Here is a 21,011-nt window from a genome sequence, read left to right as displayed (position 1 = left end):
ATATATCATCTATCAAGTTGCTATTTAAATGGGTTATCATTCTGTGGTTTGTTTAAATTTCTTTATGTCCATAAAACATAGAAAAAAATCTTGAACCGTGCATCATTTCCCCATGTGGACAGATTACTGTCAATGATTAAGAATATATCCATATAGCTAAGTTATTGAAAAGATACTCTGTTGCAAATATTAGAATAACAGCAATGTTGCGCTGAGGGTGTGGCTCAAGTGCTACAGCACCTATCTTGCAAGCACAAGTAGTTGGCTTCAAACTCAGACACCACCACACTCAACCATCACCACCAACACCCATCACCATGCTCAACAACAAACTAAAAGAAGAAATGAGCAATGGTATGACACCAATGGTTAACAGTGAATTTAGGATTATTCTGAAACACAAGTAACCCAGAAAGGGACGTTAATAAGCAAAAGCTCAGAAAAGATTCCCAAGTTCTTATCTCAAAATACAAGTATTTTTTCTTTACTATCATCAAAATAAATGAACTTTCCTTACCTTTCCTTGCTCTAGCTTGCTTTGAGCTCAAAGTAACAATTTCCCAATCACACGAAGAAGTAGAATGGGTAAAAAATGCACTTACAAATTCCTGTTAAATATACTATTATTTTCAATCAAAATTGCTTAATTCATCACATAACATGAAATGACTTGCTAGTAGATCTGTCTCTCTGGGAAATTTTATAATCTATTTCAATCCATTTAACATACAAATCTCAAAAATGAATGAGTTCATCTACGCATATCTTTTGACAAGATAATATATCATTTGACAAGGTGTGAAAATTACACTTTACTTAGCCTTCTTTTTCCTTTGTAGAATGCATAATATAGATACTTTCTCCAAATGTGAGGCTAAAAGTTTATACATTTTAAAATTTAAAGTTTAAGTTTTTAAAGTTATAGTTGTTAAGAGTACTAGTATAGTAAGAGGAGAATATTAAGGTAATTGGCTTATAATAAATTTCTATAGCAGTTTAATTATGATGGAGCTTCTGTTTTCTAAACAAAGATTAAATGTATATATTTGATTATAAAATAAATTTATTTCAAACATATAAGTGATCTAATATTGGAAGTCAGAAACCTATCTAAGCCCATTTTCCTTATGCATGTGAGTTTTGTCATATAGCATTCCAGTTTTTTATTTTTTGCCAGTCCTGGGATTTGAACTTAAGGCCTAGGCACTCTCCCTGAGCTTCATTTGCTCAAGACTGGCACTCTACCATTTGAGCCACAGTGTCACTTCCAGCTTTTTCTGTGTATGTGGTATTAAGGAACCAAATTCAGGGCTTTATGCATGCTAGGTAAGCACTCTAACAGGCAAGCTACATTCCCAGCTCCAGCATTCCAGATTTTTATCCCCGTCTACCTACCCCCAAAATAAGTTTTGTTTGTAAAATCCAATCACACATTACCAATGTTGCAATTATTTTTTCTACATAAGGCTGTAACCCAGTTATGTTTCTACTGTGATATATACATATATATATATATATATATATATCCTGTTTATCTTTATCAGTTGCATCATTCTCTATCACATGGGTATGTGAAACTTATGTCACTAATAAATTACATTAGTATAATTTATTTCAAATTATTGATGGATAATAGTTCCAACTCTACTTATTACAACTCAATTTCTTATAAATTATGCCCCTTGAGTACTCATAAAGACCTATTTAAGAAAGCACATGGATTTCTACGAATTATATTTCTAAAAGTGAAATTAGTGTACAGAGCATAAATTAACTGTTGAGTTAATAATGTTGGTTACTGAAGAAAATTTCACCTCCAACTGATCACTCGCCAAATGCTTTTTAGAGGGTTAATCACATGTGAAATTCTGGGCCTGACTTTTTATCAGGCATTACTGTAATGCCTGATAAAGAGTAATGTGGCATTACTCTTTATTTTTAACTTTGAAAAAATGTGGGAATGCTACTGTTTATTGCTAGTTGTTTTCTTTTTTGGTACTGTATACTTAGTGTTACTGGTTAAATCAATTAGTTCTTGTATTTTTACATGCAGGAATTAAATTGGGATTATTCCTTTATGGTTTCTCAAACATCAAGTCTTTTTAAATATTGTGAATGCTAAGAATATAAAATTACTGTAGAAGGTTATTGACATCCATGAAACTAGGATACTAAAACCCATGACAATTGTTCCAAAATGCAGAGTTGTTGGAAGCAGCAAGAGGAATAGATTTGATTCAAGAACAACAGATGAATATCTTGGTAACACAAAAGAAAACATTGGAAAATGATCTTAAAAATTAGTTGCAAAGATACAGGGAAGACTAACATTTGAGTGAATTTCCTGTTGAAAATCTTCTCTTTGAATTTGGACTTTTCCAGCATTTGTATATTTAGATGCATCAGTTTGAAACCTTTCTAAGGTTTTTCAGCACTAACGATGGAAAATCAGCAGATGAGAAATTCCTAGGGGAACCTGTTAGAATTATATGGAAAGAAGAACTACATTTAGTAGGTAAAATATTTGGGGTAAAGTGAGAACAGTGCTTCAGAATGACAACAGAAAGTGTGGATTTTCTAAGAATAACGTACTTGATAAGAAACAGGATAATGTGTCTCTTGGGGTCTCTCTACTGAGAAGTGGACCCCAACTATATCAGTGGTACAAGGACTTGGTAGGGAGAATGGGACACGGGGTATCTGAATCCATCACTTTCTACTAGACTTGTTAATACATTTTCAAATCTGTGTTTTTTTTCCGCTTTCTTTCATGGTGTCCTGTGAAGAACAGAAGGCTTTACATATTATGCATTATATTTTCTTTCATTTTTCTTTTGCTGATTTTTCTTTCAGTGACTGGGCCATGATAGATAAACTGTTGCCTCTTCCAAGAATGTGGCTATTTTCTCCTATGCATTCTTGTAGAAGAAGAAAAAAGTTTCAGTGTCTGCATTTAAATGCACGACATAGAATTTTGAGGAGTGTCTGAGAAAATGGTCAGTGTTCAATGCTACTACACCCACAACATCATGATGCATACACATTTTCCCGTCGACTCTTGCTGCTTGGCTTCATTAAAAGTTATTTCTTTATATAGGCATGAATCGGTTTTGGACTCAGATTTGTACTTTTCTCTTTCTTTTCTTTCTTTCTTTCTTTTTGCTGGTCCTCAGGGCCTGCGTGCTATCCTTGTGCCTTTTTGTGCTCAAGCCTCTACCATGTGAGCCATCGTTCCACTTCCAGCTTTTTCTGAGAAGAATTTTGGCAATAAAGAGTCTCAGGGATTTTTTTTTTCTTTCTGCCTGGACTGGCTTCGAACTGTGGTCGTCAGATCTCAGTCTTGTGAATAGCTAGAATTACAGGCCTGATCTGCTCGTGCATGGCTTCAAATTTGTACTCTTAATCTGATCATTTAAGAGCTTATTTATTTATCTCTGTATTTGTGTGCTAGAACTGAGGTTGCACTCAAGGTCTGGGCATTTTCCCTTCAGTTTGTTTGTCACTCAAGGCTTGTGCTCTACCATTTGAACCACTTTCTGGGGGCTAACTAGAGATGAGAATCTCATGGACTTTCCTGTTCAGGCTGGGTTTAAGCTGCAGTCCTGAGATCTCACTCTCCGGAGTACCTAGGATTATCGGAATGAGCCACTGAAGGCCAACTTCTTAGCTGATTTTTAAAGCTACAACGTACTGTCTTTGTTGAAACAGCTTTAAAGTGTTCTCTGAAATTTTCATAAATTCTCCACTTTTTTTTTTTTAGCAAACTGTTCTGTATGGGCCTTTTTTTAGTACAAATAAATTTACATATTCTTTAAAATGAAAAAAAAATGCATCACATTTGTAGATCCATTTTTTGAGAATGAGAAAACTAATAGTAATACATCTTGCACCCAATGAACCTGGTCTATCTCTCCATGTAGTTAGTGATTTTTCTGAGCTTTTACAGGACTATTTTTAATTTACTGGCTAGAGCAAAAGCATACTTTTTGCTACAGCTGAATCTTCTAATTAAATTTATTTTCATTATCTTTAATTATACAAAAGGATTTCATTTTATACATGCCAATTTATGAGTGCTATGCGATCTGTTCACCCCTTCCATTTCTACCCCTATATATCTACTGTACCTGAACCTTAATAATTTAAGTTTCTTAGTATTTTAAACATACAGTGTTTTAATTGACTCCAGGGCCTTTGGCATGGTAAACAAACATTTGACTATTAGTAAACACCTCAGCCTCTCAGAATTCTTTTAAATGGTTCTATTTTTATAAATTACAGTACATAAATATTTGTTGCTAGCACATGGAAGAAATTCTTGTATTATATTGTATCCTGATCAATGGTCAGATTCTTCATTATTCAACACAATTCTATTTTAAAATCAAGTAGGATTTGCTACACTTATTACCATATCATCTTCTGAACATAAGGGATTTTATATTTTCAGTTATTTATGCTTAGATTTTTTTCTCTTCTTATTGCATTGGCTAGAATCTTCAATGTAACACTGAATAAAAATGCAAAACAAGATTTTTTTCCTAGTTTATAAATCAAAGGAAAACCATTTTGCTGTTGATACTTTAAATATTATATTAGCAACCAATGTATTGCCAGCTTGAGTTGGTTTCTTTCCAAAACATTTTCTTTCTTACTTGCTTTCTTGCTTTCTCTTTTCTTTTTTTGGTACAAGAGTTTAAACTCAGGGCCTTAAGCTTGTGAGGTAGATGCTCTACCTCTTGAGCCACAACTCCAGCCTTCCAATACATTTTCATTGAGAATTTATTATCATTTATGGAAATTAGGTTAATCAAATAGTATTGTTGTCCATTAAGATTGTCACGTGTGATGATTTGTGTTTGTCATTTTTTTAGGATTTCACACCAGTCTCATTTTCTCAAAATAAAACTAATGGTAACATTTTATTTCTATAGAATTATTACTTGGTTTGCTTCCCGGTTTTTGTGTCAATGTTCATTATGAATATTGATCTGTTATTTTCTTCTCATATCTTTTTATCCCTTTAGGTAAAATGCTATTATTAAGGACAACGTTAGGGATAAGAGATATGGAAGGTTATTATATAAGGTAGACATACTTTAAAATACCTAGTAGCAACAACCAACAACCAACAACCATTTCATCACTAAAATACTTCAAATAATTTAAATTTGTGCAACCTTGATCATGACAAGGTTGCTCCCGCCAAGGACTCAAGAAATTCAGGTAAAAGTGCAGCATAGCTTTTTCCTTCTTGTCAGTTTTTGTATTCTTTGATGGTTACTAATGTCTTTCCCCACATTCTATCTAAAGAAAATTCCAGTTGCTATTTTTCTCTTTGCCTTCTCTTTTTAAAAAAAAAGGAAGGAAAGAAAAGAAAACCTTAAATTTCCTCGCTCAATATTTGGAAATGATGTTTGCTCAGAAAAGCATCTTTGTTCCTCTCAAGGTTAAAAGCTTGGTTGCTAATGGGAGAGGATGCAAATAACAGATCCAGCAATTAGGATTATATGTATCATATATTTTCATTCAAGTCTGTTAATTCTTCCCTTAATTAACCATCAGTGACTGTTATTAAATCACATTGTATACTTAATTAATTTTTTTGAATTGGGGCTATTCCAAATTTACAAGCACACTGTAGAAATACCTGGTGCATATTTGACTAGAGTTTTAATTAAGGCAGAGAGTCAGATGAAAGACATGCCTCTTATCTTGATAATGATCAACTATTGGTAATTATACATCCCTGTTGAACAAAGTTTTTGGTAGTATGATTATTTAGTAGTAAATGGGGTTTTTTAATAAGCAAATAACAGCTAATGATTTAATTAAGTTACTTTTATCTTTTTTTTGTCACTTGTGTGGCTTGAACTCAGTGATTAGGCACTGTCCCTGAGCCTCTTTTGCTCAAGGATAATGCTCTACCACTTAAGTCACAGCATCACTTCCAGATTTTGAGCTTATTGGAGATAAGAGTCTCATGAGGACTTTCTGCCTAGGCTGGCTTTGAACCACGATCCTCAGATCAAAGCCTCCTGAGTAGCTATGATTACAGGCGTGAGCCACTGGCACCCAGCTACTTTAGCTTTTTATGATACTTTTCCTTTGTTTGAGGAAAAAACCCCAAACATCTTTTTGCACATAAATGTTATGCCTGTTACTTGAAAGAAACGGAACAATTTGAATATGTGGAATTTACATTGATTGCTTTTCTTTGAAATCTTGATTCACTGCTCATTCTTCATTTTCACACAAATACATTTCTAAAGGAGTTTTCAAGTTATCAAATAATTATTTTCAAAAGAAATACTTTAAGCAGTGTCCCAATTAATAAATTCACTAATAATTTCTGCATTTAAGATCACTTTAAGATTATGCAAATCCAATAAAATAGCTATGCAAACCTGCATACAAAAAGTTGGTTTAAGCATATAAGCAAATGCAGCATAGCTTATTTCTGAAACTTTCTGAAACATTTAAATAACTAGAAGCAGTGGAATGAGCACTTTATACCCTGGAGTATAACTTTGCACCACATGGAATCATGGGACCAGGGCCAATTTTCTGTTCTGACTGTACAAAGTGCAAGACTATGAACAGTATGCATGCTGCATAGAAGGTTACATTTCTAGACAAGCTAAGTATTAGAAAACTTTAGACTGAAACTATGAAACAGTATGCGATGACTAGAATCGGCTTTAAGCTTCCAGAACGCTGCAAGATCTTGACAGACATTCAAGAAACATCCTCTGCTCCCCTCCCCGCCATATACAACACTGTGAGTAAATGTCCCTTCTTCTCACTCATGGAGATGTAAACATGTCACATTAGGTATTATTGTTTTTAGATATGATGCCCAGATATCATGGGTGTTTGGGTGTAGGGAAACATGATAAATTGTGATTCATTACAGTTACTTAGGAAAAATAACACACAATGATGGAGGAGTTGTTAAAATACACAATCTTGGGAAAAAGTCTAGATGCCACTGCTTCTTTCATGTTACTCAATCAGAACATAATATTTAGAATGCGCCATATTATTTCACTAAATAATTCCTGCGATATATCAAATGCTTAATTATTTGGCTCTCAAACATGGAATAAATTAAAAGAGAATTTATTGTCCTAGTGTAAATGAATTATCTGGAGAATTAGCAGATTGAAGGAATCCTAACTTCTGAAGTCTTATTAACCCTGTTCTGTACTTTGTCCCAAATTAATATTCCCAGCCCACATACGAAGTGATAATATGAGCACGTTGCCTTTAACCACCAGAGACTGCTTCACAGCACGAATAATTAACAGGGAAGTTAGTGCTTTATAAGCAGAATGGTTACACATTAGAACTCCAGTATCTAGAAGTTAATTGTTGTCCATGTCACATACATGATCAGTATGTATCTATATTCAAACTGCTAAATACATTCCTCTTCTACATATTTATGTGACCCCCAATTTCCACAATCGTGCAGACTAGACACAAGTATTTTCTACTCAGGTATAATTGTTCTTTATATCTGCTCCAGGTAGGCTATTAAGGTGATATAATACAACCCTGACTGCCCTGATCTAGAATATCGGGACCATAAAATACTTGAGCTGCAATTCACCTTTGTACAAAAGCCACACAGAATACTGATATTCTTCAGATTATGGCTTTTTAAAAAAATACAAGTCTAGTTTTAGAGTAACCCTATACTCAGAGATAGGAGCTACAGTTTCCAAGTGTTAGGAATTTAGATTTAAGTAAAATAAGACAACTAACCATTTTGCATTAGTGTACTATTTCATTCTCTATCAAAGGCTTTCTATCAAGCTCATCAAAGAATATAAAATTACTAGACATTTGCAAAAGCCATTCACTTTGTAGAAGTTGATAAGCTTAAAATGTTTTAAATAAATTTAAGAAAATAAGAGAGTAAGAGGAAATGGTGGGAAATAAATGTGCACAGATATCTACATGATGAACAAAAAAAACAAACAAAAATATATTCCAAGCCCACCATTTTTCTCTTGTGCCCTATCCACAGTAAGGTGCATACTGGCATGCAACAGGAACAAGAGGTAAAACATGTACAGAGATGTAATGCATGGTAATTAAACAACCTGTTATTCAGAGAAGACGTTCTTTTATTTTTTTGGTCGTGGTGGGGCTTGAACTTGGGGCCTGGGCACTGTCCTTGAGCTCTTTTTTGCTCAAGGCTAGCACTCTACCACTTTGAGCCATAGCATCACTTCCAATTTGCTGGTGGTTCATCAGAGATAAGTCTCACAGACTTTCCTGCCTGGGCTGGCTTTGAATTGCAATTCTCAGATCTCAGCCTCTTGAGTAGCTAGGATTACAGGCATGAGCCACCGGTGCCTGGCAGAGAAGGCATTTTCTAGGACTAGTTCCATCCTCAGTGCATTGGAAGCTCTGGACTGTGAATATAAAATCACATATACTCAGCATGCATACATACATACACAGCTACACAAACACTCCTCTACACAAACATACACACATATTCATACACCTGCACACACACACACACACACACACACACACACACACACACTATCCAAACCACATTTTACAAACATTACTCTGTAATCCCCCACTCTTACTTTCCAATTGCCCCCATGGGGGTAGGTAGAACTAATATTCTTTGACTGCTCATGTTCATTGTATCCCCCATATTACAGGCTGAGTTGCATTAACACCTGTTCCATGATGAACACATATTGTCTGTTTATGTGAATTCTCCATGCACCATTTGTTCTAGAATCCCATTGGTGTGTTTGGGTCAGTATACATAACTCCTACTTATTCATCAAGGCTAATACCCACTTTGCAGCTCCAGTAGCCTGTCTCAGTAATGGTCTTTAACATGAATCTCCATGTTGACCCCCCTTTTATTTTTTAAAATGTAGTTGTTGTTATTAAAATTCAAAAATCTTTGCTAATCCCTTCAGATGGAAACCTGAATATGAAGCGGCATTTTCTGAGTTGCCTTCAAGTTTACCGGCACATTCAATTTCAATTGCTTCGAGGAACATTTCCTTTGTAAGATCCGAGTCAGCATACACTGTGAGCACTTTGGCCTTTGTTACCAAGCTTTGGGAATATTCTGACGTACACATGCAAAACCTGTGTAGCTCTGATGAGTTTGCCCTCACAGCAAATATTCATTCACCTGATCATTTCCACAAGGCTCTCTGGTACTCACGACGGAACTTCAAATAATAATGTAAACAAACTTTAACAGAGAGGAATATCACAGAACAAGCTTACATAATCATAATACAATGTTAAAAAAAACCTTAAAATACATTATTTATAACTATGACTTTTTCAACTGATATTGGATAGCTAAATTTTTCTTCTTCCCTTCCCTTCTTCCTTTCCACTCCTTCCCTCCTTCTGTCCTCCTGGTTTTTCCATTCTTTCCTTATTCCCTTTCCTTCCACTCTTCTTTTCCCTCCCTCTCTGTCTCCTTCTTTATTCCTTCCTTCCCTCTCCCTCCCTCCCTTCCTCTCTCCCTCCCTCCTTCCTTCCTTCCTTCCCTCCCTTGTTTGTTTGTTTGCTTCCTTCCTTCCTTCCTTTCCTCCCTCCTTCCTTATTCCTTGTTTCTTTAACTCCCTCCCTTTCTCCCTCCCTCCCTTCCTTCCTTCCCTTTCTTTCCTTCCCTCCCTCCTTCCTTCCCTCCTTCCTTCCCTCCCTCCCTCCCTCCTTCCTTCCTTCCTTCCTTCCTTCCTTCGTCCCTTCCTTCCTTCCTTCCCTCCCTCCCTCCCTCCCTCCCTCCCTCCCTCCTTCCTTCCTTCCTTTCTTCCTGTGGTACTGAGTACTGAACTTAAGTCCTCACTTTTGCAAGGCAGATGTTTGTCGGCTGTGTCATGCCCTCAGCCCCTTTGTGTACCTTTTTGTGACATTTTGCCTTGGCGATTTTTCAAAGTAGGACCTTGCTTTATGCCTCCGTTCACCTGAGTTGTGATCCTCCTTCTACATGTCTCCCTATTGCCGAGGATATCAGGTATTCACCACCATGCTCAACCACTGAGTGAGAATGAGCGTCTGGAAGTTTTTCCCGTAGGGTAGCCCTTGAACTGTGATCCACCAATCTCTGCTTTCCAAGTAGCAAGGATTATAGGCTTGAGCTTTTTAAGACAGTTTACTATAGAATGAATGTCAGAGTTGTCAAGGAAATTAATATTTACTGTATGCCTCTTCAGCTAGATGCAACTCTCATGGTCATGGTGGCATATTCCTTTTTTTTTTTTATATCTGACAGTATTTGAGTGCAGAGAACCTATACATCATATCTGTCTGCTGACTCCACCAACTTCTCCAGATTGGAGCTTGACAGCTTTTACAATACAAAAAATAATCAGGTCTTATTTTCCTCTCTCTAGACCCCTCACACTCTTCTTTCAAAAGACAGTTACCCTGTAATTCTTTCCTATCTGTTTTGCTTTTCATTTTCAAATTCATTCTAAATGTGACTCTGGATGGCTTTGAGCTCTCTTGGCTTGCGAGATTATGTTGAACAACATGTTTCACAATTTATGTGAGAAACATACATTTGTGTATGTTTGAGCATGCTATAGAGCTAAGCAGAGAGGAAACTCTAACAGACTGTTCATAAGTTTAACTAACTGGTGATAAATGATTTTCATTCAGGACCAGTCCTGTGAGGTACTATACATTGGTGTTTAGGTGTTGTGGTGTAAGCTGTGTGTATGTGTGTAGTGCATAGTATGTATGCGTGCACTTACAGTCTAACTTGCCCTGTCAGTTCACCCCACACAGCTTGTCTGCTTCCTTTTTTCCTTGTGGCTTCTTCCATTTCCTCTCACTCACTGTTCTTCGTTTAAATTCTTTACCCGCTATCTTATCATATCAAATCTTTAATTTCCTCAGAACATCACCCATCATCTACTTACTGGGAAAGTTGTGATTCAAAATACCAATATAGATGTTAATATCCGCTTTATATGTTTATTTATGTTCTTCCATAAGGAATCTGCCCTGAAAGAATGCTTTGCTAAAGCAAATGTGAACTAATGACAGAGTTTCAGGGATTTTTAAAAAATGATTTGCCTCTTAAAATACTTTATACAGAAAAGTTCTTAAAATATTTTCACAGAAAAAACTGTGCAAATCATGTGAGGAACACTCTGTACCCTTTATTCTTTGTTCTGATTCTCTCGTAACTAATTTCTTCCTAGATGCTACTCATTACTACAGCAGTATGATTTCTGCCGAAGTCCCCCACCAGTCGGAGCTTTGTGGTACATTACCATAGCATAAACACACATGCACATATTCATTTCCACTAGTCTTCCTTCTGTGTACTCTCAGTCTATATTTATGTTTTATATATATGTTTTATGTTTGATTCCCCAGTACTATTTACATATTCTGCTTATTATTGATGTAAATATTTCAAAATTGCTTCAAAATATATATTTTTTATTTCTTTTTTTACACAAAAGTTAAAATATGTTCAATATTCTTTTCACTGTTTTTCTTACTTGATAATATATTCAGAAAATTGACACCAAATAATAGAGTCATTGTTATTATTTGTATTTAGTTTTTTTTTATGGTTGTATATGTTCATTTTGCAAATATAGCCTAGTTTAATCAACCTATTTCCTCTTTGTGGTCATAAAGATAGGTTGCAATATTTTATTGTTAAAAATTTATCTCTTGAGGCTGAGATCTGAGGACTGTGGTTCAAACCCAGCTAAGACAAGAAAGTCAATGAGACTCTTTTGTCTAATTAACCATTAAAAACAACAGTAAAACTGTGGCTCATAGTACAAGAATGCTAGCCTTGAGCAAAAAATCCTCAGGAACAGTGTCCGGTCCCCAGGTTCAAGTCCCATTATCAATACACACACACACACTTCAAATATAGTTTGTGCAGGCCCTCTATTTATGATTTTTTTCCCCCATGATTCTATATTTCTTCAATTTTACTTGGGAGAAAACTTGCACATAGACCCTTAGTCTGAATCTGTAAACAACGATAGTACTGAGTTGGCAATTACATATCATATTGCACAGATGAATGCATTCGAGTGTCCATCTTGCCGGTAGAATAGAACACGCAGCTTGGTGTAGTGGTAGGGTGGTTTGCTTGTCTGTCCCTAGCATGCCCATCACCCATGGCGGTCTGACTATGCACACTCATCAGCTTTCCAGTGAGTGGGGAAAACAGTCAGGCCTGAAGTTTTTCATTTTTCATTTTTAAATGTTCCCTTAATCAGCAAGTATATGTTGTGCTCTACCTGGTGACCATAGCTTAAGTCTGAGAAGAGCCATATGCATCTGTATCCACACTGAGTTTCCATTAAGATTGAGATGCCCACCCCCCTGGCGTGGCAAGCTGACTCAATGCCCTGGCTGGGGACCTGCGCTTCTCTTTCCCACTCTGGGCTGCTGGCTTTTCTTTTCCTTTTAAATTGTATCTTATTGTAAAGATGATGTACAGAGGTTGTCACTGTACTTGATATTGGAACCCGCTGGTTGTTCTCCCGCAATGACCATTGGAACTAGAGAGAAATTCTGATGATTCTCAGATTCTTTCGTTCTTACTCCACAGGACTTGACTTCAATTCCAAGTTTGATTAACTTGTTTCTTCTTTTCTTTTCTTTCTTTCTTTCCCACCCCCCCCCCCCCCCCACGGTCAGGTGTTGGGCTTGAACTCAGGACCTGGCACTATTCCTGAGGATTTTTTGCTCAAGGCTAGCATCTACTCTGAGCCAACATCTCTACTTCCGTTTTTTAGGTGGTTAATTGGACATGAGTTTCACCGTGGTTTTTCCTGCCTGGGCTGGCTTTGGATTGTCATCCTCAGATCCCAGCTTCCTGAGTAGCTAGGATTCCAGGCATGAGCCACCAGCGCCCAGCTGATTAACTTGCTTTTAACCCTTGCAGCTGGAATTTAACACACATGGAGGAGAATGAAACCAAGATACTGCTTGCTATATTTTCAAAAATCGGGGGAGCACCTTGTTTATAGTCAATAATTAGTGCCCCCAAAGCCTGTCTTTGTGTCTTTTTTTTTCAGCCTTGAATTTCCAATTAAAGGAACCACACGTTTATGTCTGTGTTTGCATCCATACAAATGGAAAATACAGAGCACAAAATGTGAGCTGGTCATAAAGAACCTTCTTTACACAGATGTCATGAAGATCCATCTATTCTGAATACCAAGAAATTCTCCATTTTATCACTGGGCCTTCTGCTTACTCCACTGTGAGGCACAAATTACAGACTGTCACATAGTGCCTGTGTGTGTTCAGCCTCAGTGTCCCCTCCACAGCTGAATAGAAGGTGAGACTTGCTGCTGGCCTTCACGTTTCCTGTGTGCTAACCACAGCTCACCTGCAGGACCCTGAGAGATACTCTTATCATAGAATTCCTGAGCTTCCCATGTGTGGGCACGCATGTGTTTCTACACATGGGTTTGTTGACCATTTAACTTTTCCTTTCTGCTGATGTAGGGGTGTTAAACATTGGTCAATACTATTAGATTAATGAGACTTATAACAATAAGCATCACTGTTTTGTTTTAAGGGCACATTGGGTTCCTAATCATATTTCCAAGTTGACATGGTTGCTAAATTCAGCCAGTCTGCTGACAACACTATCACAGTCACATTCAGTGTGCAGAGCCTTGTCCAAGCTGATGAGATGCCACACGGAAGGAGACAAAATAATCCATCGAGGGCTTGTGTACAATCAGATACAATGATATCTTCTTAAATATGCTATCATGGAGGAATCAAAAAGTACAAGGAAGTACACGTCAAAGACAAAACCTGATGTCTTACCCTTCGGAAATTCATCGCAGTGGTTGACAGAGGAAGTATTATTATTACGTCAATAGTCAGTGAGGAGTAGTTAGCATATGCAGTGGTATCTATTCTTTCTTAAAATGTCAAACGTTCCTGTATTTCAAAAAGATCTATTGAAAAAATAGATTTGGTTCTACCAAATACCTATTTTTTTTTTTTTTTAGGAATTCAGGGAAGATTATTAGTTGCGTTTTAGTTAGGGTTGAATATTTCTGCGTGTGTGTGTGTGTGTGTGTGTGTGTGTGTGTGTGTGCCTATGTGTGTGTAAATGCAGGTATGCTTATTTTATTGTATTGTATTTACCCAACTTTAAACAGATAGCATTGTTTTCAGTTTTTGATTTTAAAATTTAAAACATAAATCATAGGCATTAGTGCTTAGTTCAGTTAAAGCTCAAATACAATTATCCTATCATTCTAATTCTCAGAATTAAAATGTCATAGGAATTTAATCATATATTGACCTTATTTAATAAGAAGTCATGTCCAAACCCAGAAATATCCCAACTTGTGTCACAAGCCCAACACAGCTTAAAGGGACAGGAATTTGTCTTATAGACTTTATCTTTTGTGTTTTTATTGCTGTTCTGATGTCACATCATAATTTAGTTGTGCTGAATGTAAACAGTCCCAATAACTTTATGATAAATTCAGTCTTTTTCCATTGTTCTAGGCTATAATACACAGCTCTATTTTCTGATTTGTATACTGTAACAGAGCCGCAAAACACACAAACAAAACACAGTCACAGTGTGTGTGTATGTGTGTGTGAAACACAATTGTGTTTGCTGAGTGCTTAAGATCAGAAGTGTCATGGCTCGGGGCAACCTGGCTTTTGTGTCTGAAATGAGAAGAATGTGTTGGTTAGCCAGCTCCAAAGGATCTTGAGAAGACTGACTAGTGAAAACTGTCACTTCTAATAGGTGCTATTATAATCCAAATGGAATTAGCAATTATATCTCAAAATTCACTAGAAGAGACGTGTTTCAGTGCGGGTAGGAGGAGGTGCTCTGTTCTTTGCAGATAGTAGCTATTGTTAGAATACAAGTCCTCCACAGCCTGGTTTTTAAATAATAAGATGGCACAAAGAATTAAGTGATATGGAGAATGTCAATTGGTGCTTTGTGCAGAATAAAGTACTGTGTGATAATTTCTAAGGCCAAATATTTCTAAGGGATAAAGTGTGTGAGTAGAGGGGAGGGGTTGCTTCTTTTATTGAATAGCTTGCTGGCAAAGAATAATTCTGAAAGTGTTTCCTTGATGGTTCCCAATGAATAAATGACAGACTCTTCCAAGGTTTGACCATGCATTCTTTTGTTGTTGTTGTTGTTCTTTCTAACCACATACAACACACTCAAAAGCTCAGTGGCAACATATAGCTCAGAAGGATCAGTCTTCAGCGCAGGAGGCTGTTTATAATGCTAGTAGGTGAGGTACACTCTAGAGATTCTGCATTGCCAGCCTCCTGAGGATTTAAACAGTTTCCCCATGATATGATAGAGCCAAGAATCACTGATCATTCGTTGGCATGGAAGGATTTTTTCTGAAGTGTTGTAGGAAGTTGTGAGGCATCCAGCCAGGGATAAGGAAGGTGTTATGTTAAACTATCTGCACAGAGACAAGAATGGCTCAGGGCCAAGTGGTGGTGGCTTACATCTCTAATCCTAGCTACTCAGAAGGCTGAGATCTGAGGGTCTTGGTTCCAAGCCAGTCTAGGGAAGGAAGCTCCATGAAACTCTTCTTTCCAATGAAACAGCAAAAAAGTACAAGTGGAGCTGTGGTTCAAGTGGTAGAAGACTAGTGGTAGAAGACTAGCCTTGAGTGAAAAACATCTAAGGGACAGTGCTGAGGTCCTGAGTTGAAGCGCATGTGTGCACGCACTGGTGTGCATACACATACACACATACACACTTTTCCCAATGCACACTAAACAAATACATATCATAGTAAGTGTGTAATAAGTGTGGGAACAGAGTTTCGATGTTTGAAATCTAGCCCCAGACAGATTCCAAGTTAGCTTTTGGCGTGAATTCAATATTGTTTCATTTAGTCAAAATGAGTCATTCTAGTGATGGTCCTGCTTCTAGAACTAAGCTAGGTATTTGGTACCATAGTGAGGGATGGAGTTGGTCTACCTGGATTTGAGACTGAGCTGTGAGTAAGCACACAGGGGCCTCTTTCATTTCAGTGGTGAGCACCACAGAGATGAAAATGTGCCCTTCAAGATTATACCAACACCTACTGAAGTTCTTTGAAAGTCACGTTTACACTGTGCTATTTAAACATTGCTGATTTAAAAGATATGATTCTCCTTTTCTTTTTCCTCCCTTAAAAGGTCATCCTTTTATTTGTTTGCCAGTAAAGAAGCAAGAAAGGCATGGCGATTTCTAGTCCCACCTTCCCTGGTTAACTAGTTCAGTCAAGGTTTCACCTGGGGATAGCTCCTGGCTCCTCTTCTGCGTACTACAGCTCTTTGTTTGCTCAGCCAACAATGCCATCTCCTCCTGCCATGTTGAATGGGATAGCTTTCCTTTGCATTCCCCAATAAACTGGCACAAGCCTCTCCCCACCAGGACCCATCCTTATATAATACCTCAGCTTTATGCATTTATCACCACCACTTATTATTACGTGTTTGTCTGATGGCTTTTCTCTAAGCCCCTGTGAGGAGTTGTGCTCAGTATGTACCAGTGACCCAAGTTCATTTGCTTGTCTTGATCAATGCCTTTGCAATTCGAGTTCTAATTCTCCCATATCGTGTGGGGACCTGGGGGCCAATTCTAGTTTTCCCTTCTCAGACCTGCTCCTGAAGTAATGAAAGGAGCACCTCTTGTTGTAAACTACACAGGAATCAGTCGTAAACACTGTCAAACTGTAGACTCAGGTTGGAAGGTGTGGGGTATACCTGGGATTTCCGAAGAAGGTCTAACGAGCTCCCCTGTGGAATGGAGCTGTGGATGCACTTGAATGAATGAATGAATGAATGGCAGGCACTGCGCTCAGAACACCTCACGTCGACCTCAACTGAGGGTTTTCTACTTTCAAGGTAACAGCATGTACATAATCCCAGCTCAAGGCTAACATTTTATAAGCCCATTTGGGGGTGTGTTTAACTTGTGTTTTAAAATGATCCCATAGGCCTGGAGGAATATGATGGATAAAACTAGCTTACTTACTTTTCTCCAAATTCTGAAGTTAGAGTCAGACAACAAAGCTAACTGTAATGGAAACACTGTAGGTATACCTAGATAGACATCTAAATGAAAATATATTTGTATGACAACATATAGGACTCAGTGACACTTAATGGGGCTGTGGTTTATATTAAATATATGTGATATAAATATATAAATTAAATATATGTGATATAAATTAAATTCATCTTCCCAGTTATACTTAAAAATAAGTTACACACAGATATGTTCATAGGGGAAAACTATTGTAAACAGATAAAGGTTCACTTAAAATTTCAAAGATGGAGCTCATGTAATATACTACCTTAATGTACCTAGAAATCTCATATTTATGAAATTTAATAAAAAATGAATAATTAATGTGTAACAAGCTTGTTTCTAAACTCTGCCTAGAATATTAATTTAATACCAACAAACTCCATTGAGGCAAATACCATTGAAGGAAATAAGGTAAATTTTTATCAATCTTAATTTACAGATGAAAAAATTTAGCTAGGAAAGGATTTAAAACTCTGCAAAAAGTCAGATCTAAGTGCACAAAATTATAATGGAAATCCTCAGTGGCCTAATTCTAAGCTTAACATTCACATACCACTCCCTCTGCCTCTTTCCAGATTTCAGCCCACAGAAAACATGGTTCAGTCTGTCTAAATTTCCTACTTAAGAACTCAGTAAGGAAGCTGTCCTCTTACTTAAAATCTTGGCTGGTACCCATCTACCACCATACCATGTACATTTGCATGGACCTAGAAATGACTTACTTGGTCTACAGATGATATAATAAGAAAATCATATCAGCATATCCATTGGTAAGACCTCTTCCTTCAAAGTGTTCTGAAAACAATTTGATGTGATTGTGATTGTGTGTGTGTATATGTGTGTGTGTGTGTATGTGTGTGTGTGTGTGTGTGTACCAGTCCTGGATCTTAACTTGAGACCTGGCACTGGCCTTGAGATCTTGTTGTTCAAGGCTAGAACTCTGCTACTTGAGCTATATTTCACTTTCAGATTTTTGGTGGTTAATGGGACATAAGAGTATCCTGGACTTTCCTGCCTAAGCTAGCATCAAACCATGATCCTCAGATCTCAGCCTTTGAATATTTAGGCCTATGTCACCAATGCTTGGCTCAGATGTACTTTTGACATTATATGAGTAGTCATATATGTGCGTGTGTGTATATATTCCATTTTACCTAATGAATGAAAATGCACTAGAGTGTAAAGAATTATAAATTCTTGACTGCCTTTTGGGAATATTGTAAGTTCATAACATTTTTCTTCACTGAACAATATATTGAAAAACATATTCAAAATTACTATTAACATGTTATTGTCATCTTCCATATTATTGGAAAACTATTAACACAAAACCAATGTTCTGTAAGAGTGAATGCTGGATATCTCAGAAATTGACACAAGAAGAAACCTCATAACCCCTTAAAATGAGAGTCTCACCTTACAAATGTGTCCTTGGTGAAAATGATCAAAATTCACTAGCAGAGGCATTACATTATATGTAAAAGGATCTGGAAAAATCCACCCAACTTATTAAAATTCATGAGACTTTAAAACTATCACTGAGCCTAAGAGAGGTGTAAACAGAAAAAAAAAATCTATTTCACAGAAATAAGAAGCTTATTTTAAGTTCTCCTTGGAAGCTGTATTCTCCTATGCAAGTCCTAAAGACTATTTATCCATTTATACCAAAGATCATTTTAGAAGGTATTTAATGTGGATCATTCTGATGTGTTTTATTGCCCAATAAGCTATCTGTAAAATTATTTTGAATATGCACGCCTGATACTTTTTCCAAATAACTGACTGCAGCAATCACACACGTATATAGATAAACAAGGAAGAGTAAGTCTCATTTATTCGTGAAAGAATTGCATTAGTATATTAAGTGAAGTGGAAGTTATTATCTGATGGAAGGTACATGATTGAGCCACCGTGATGATTTTCATGCACACAGAAAAATCCTACATTTCTTTGGAAGACTAAATACACTGTGGAACTGAGGAAGAGAGGCATTTATGTTTTACCATTATAATGAGAACAGATTTGTAAGTGATTTGGAAAATTAGAGCAAGAGCTCTAACAAATGGTTGAAAAGACAGGACACAGGAATCCATTCATTTTTAAATAGTGGCTGCTTCCATGGCTCATTGCACTTAAGACCTTTCTGATGGTAACAAATCATCTGTTACAAGCACTGCTATGGCTTTTGGCAAAGAAGAGCATCTCCCAGGTGTGAGTCACGGGCTCCTGCCTGGAGCAAACCATCTACCCATGTATTGGGATACTCTCTTCCATTTGTTCATTTGGAAAATATGTCAGAAATGTGCCCAGATTCTGCGTCCTGCTCTAAGTCACATTTCCTTCATGAGAAATTATTTTCAGATATTTATAGTTAGGAATCAGAGTAAGTTGAGGCACACTGATTCTGGAAAGGCTTTGGAAGGGATGAAAAACATCTGAAAAATCATCATTCCAGACCATTCTCACAGAAAGAATATTCTGTATGTGATCTGTGGAATGCTTCTCTAATTGATAATATGGGAGTTTCCAAATAATCATTGCATGAAAAACTTCTTATGTAATTTTAGCCGCATCTTTTATCTGGTATTCTTTGAAGATTAAGAAGGTTTGGAGAAATGTCACATCTCCAAGTTTGTAAAGAAAGAAAAGAGGACATGCCTATAATTCTAGATACTCAAGAGACTGAGATCTGAGGATTACATGTCAGAGCCAGCGTGTGCAGGGAAGTCTCTAAGACTTTTTTCTCTATGCAACCAGCAAAAAGCCAGAAATGGAGCTGTGGTTCAAGTATTAGAGCATCACCAAACTAGAGCAAATAGAGTAAGGGAGAGCACACAGGTCCTGCATTCAAGGCCCAGTAATTGGCACAAAAAAAGAAAGCAAACAGTTTTCTTTGGACTAACAAAACTAATAAAGACTAAGAAGATATGAATAAGATAAACTATATTTGCATTACAATACAGGAAATTTTATTGTATATATCTCCTAAAATAATAATCCTGTACAAATAAGTCTTGCACTCTGAACATTCCAACAGACTTCTCAAGCACACCTGAGTCAGGCGTCTTGGCAAATATTTACTGGAATTTGATAAGAAAGGGTTATAGAGAAAAATTCCTTTCCCTACCAGACAGGAAATTTGAAAACATAACCAAAAACTCTTCAACTTAGACTTATAAAGTACATAAAATTGAGACATACTTGTTTTTTGTTACCAAGGAAATTTTAAAGAGAGGGATTGTCCTCCGTGTCAAGAAAGTATACAAGCTTTTATTTTTCTCAATATTATCCAAGATGAGAACATTTGGCTAGCTAGTTACTTTTATTTTCAGTTTCCATCTATATTTATTGAATTTTTTGAAGGTCTAGTTTCATTTTATTACATAAAATTTCTGACTTTAAATTCTTTAAACTCATGTGGAAGTATGATTCTCATCCAGATGACTTTGCCTTGGTTTATTTTAATATAGTATATAGTGATGACAAGAATAACTCAGGATATTCATATGGACATTTTAAATATTATAAAATTAGTAATATCATTTCTAGAGATTAAAGAAGGGATAGCCACTGACATTGGTTAAGAATAATACCCAATAGCCGGGCACTGGTGGCTCATGTCTATAATCCTAGCTGTTCAGGAGGTTAAGATCTGAGGATAGTGGTTTGAAGACAGCTCAGGCAGGAAAGTCTGTGAGATTCTTTTTTTTTTTTTTGCTTTTTTTTTTGTAGGGGGGGTCCAGTCGTAGAGGCTGAACTCTGGGCCTGGGCGCTGTCCTTCAGCTCTTCAGCTCAAGGCTAGCGCTCTACCCCTTGAGCCACAGCGCCACTTCCGGCTTTTTTCTTTTTGCTTATGTGGTGCTGAGAAATCGAACCCAGGGCAAGGCAAGGGCTCTACCACTGAGCCACCTTCCCAGCCCTCTGT

The 21,011-nt window shown here is 36.8% G+C and overlaps 1 protein-coding gene across 1 annotated transcript in view; it reads right to left on the bottom strand.

The window, feature by feature from the left end:
- The window catches only part of Cntnap2 (contactin associated protein 2), a 1,675,080-nt gene that overhangs the window by 1,150,386 nt on the left and 503,683 nt on the right, over positions 1-21,011 (bottom strand). The gene's annotated exons all lie outside the window — the stretch shown is intronic.

Source organism: Dipodomys spectabilis, unplaced genomic scaffold (assembly GCF_019054845.1).
Source record: "Dipodomys spectabilis isolate Male_0828 unplaced genomic scaffold, ASM1905484v1 ptg000034l, whole genome shotgun sequence".
NCBI lineage: Eukaryota > Metazoa > Chordata > Mammalia > Rodentia > Heteromyidae > Dipodomys > Dipodomys spectabilis.
Note: the sequence above shows the minus strand (reverse complement) of the source record. Positions and strands in the feature narration are given on the sequence as shown.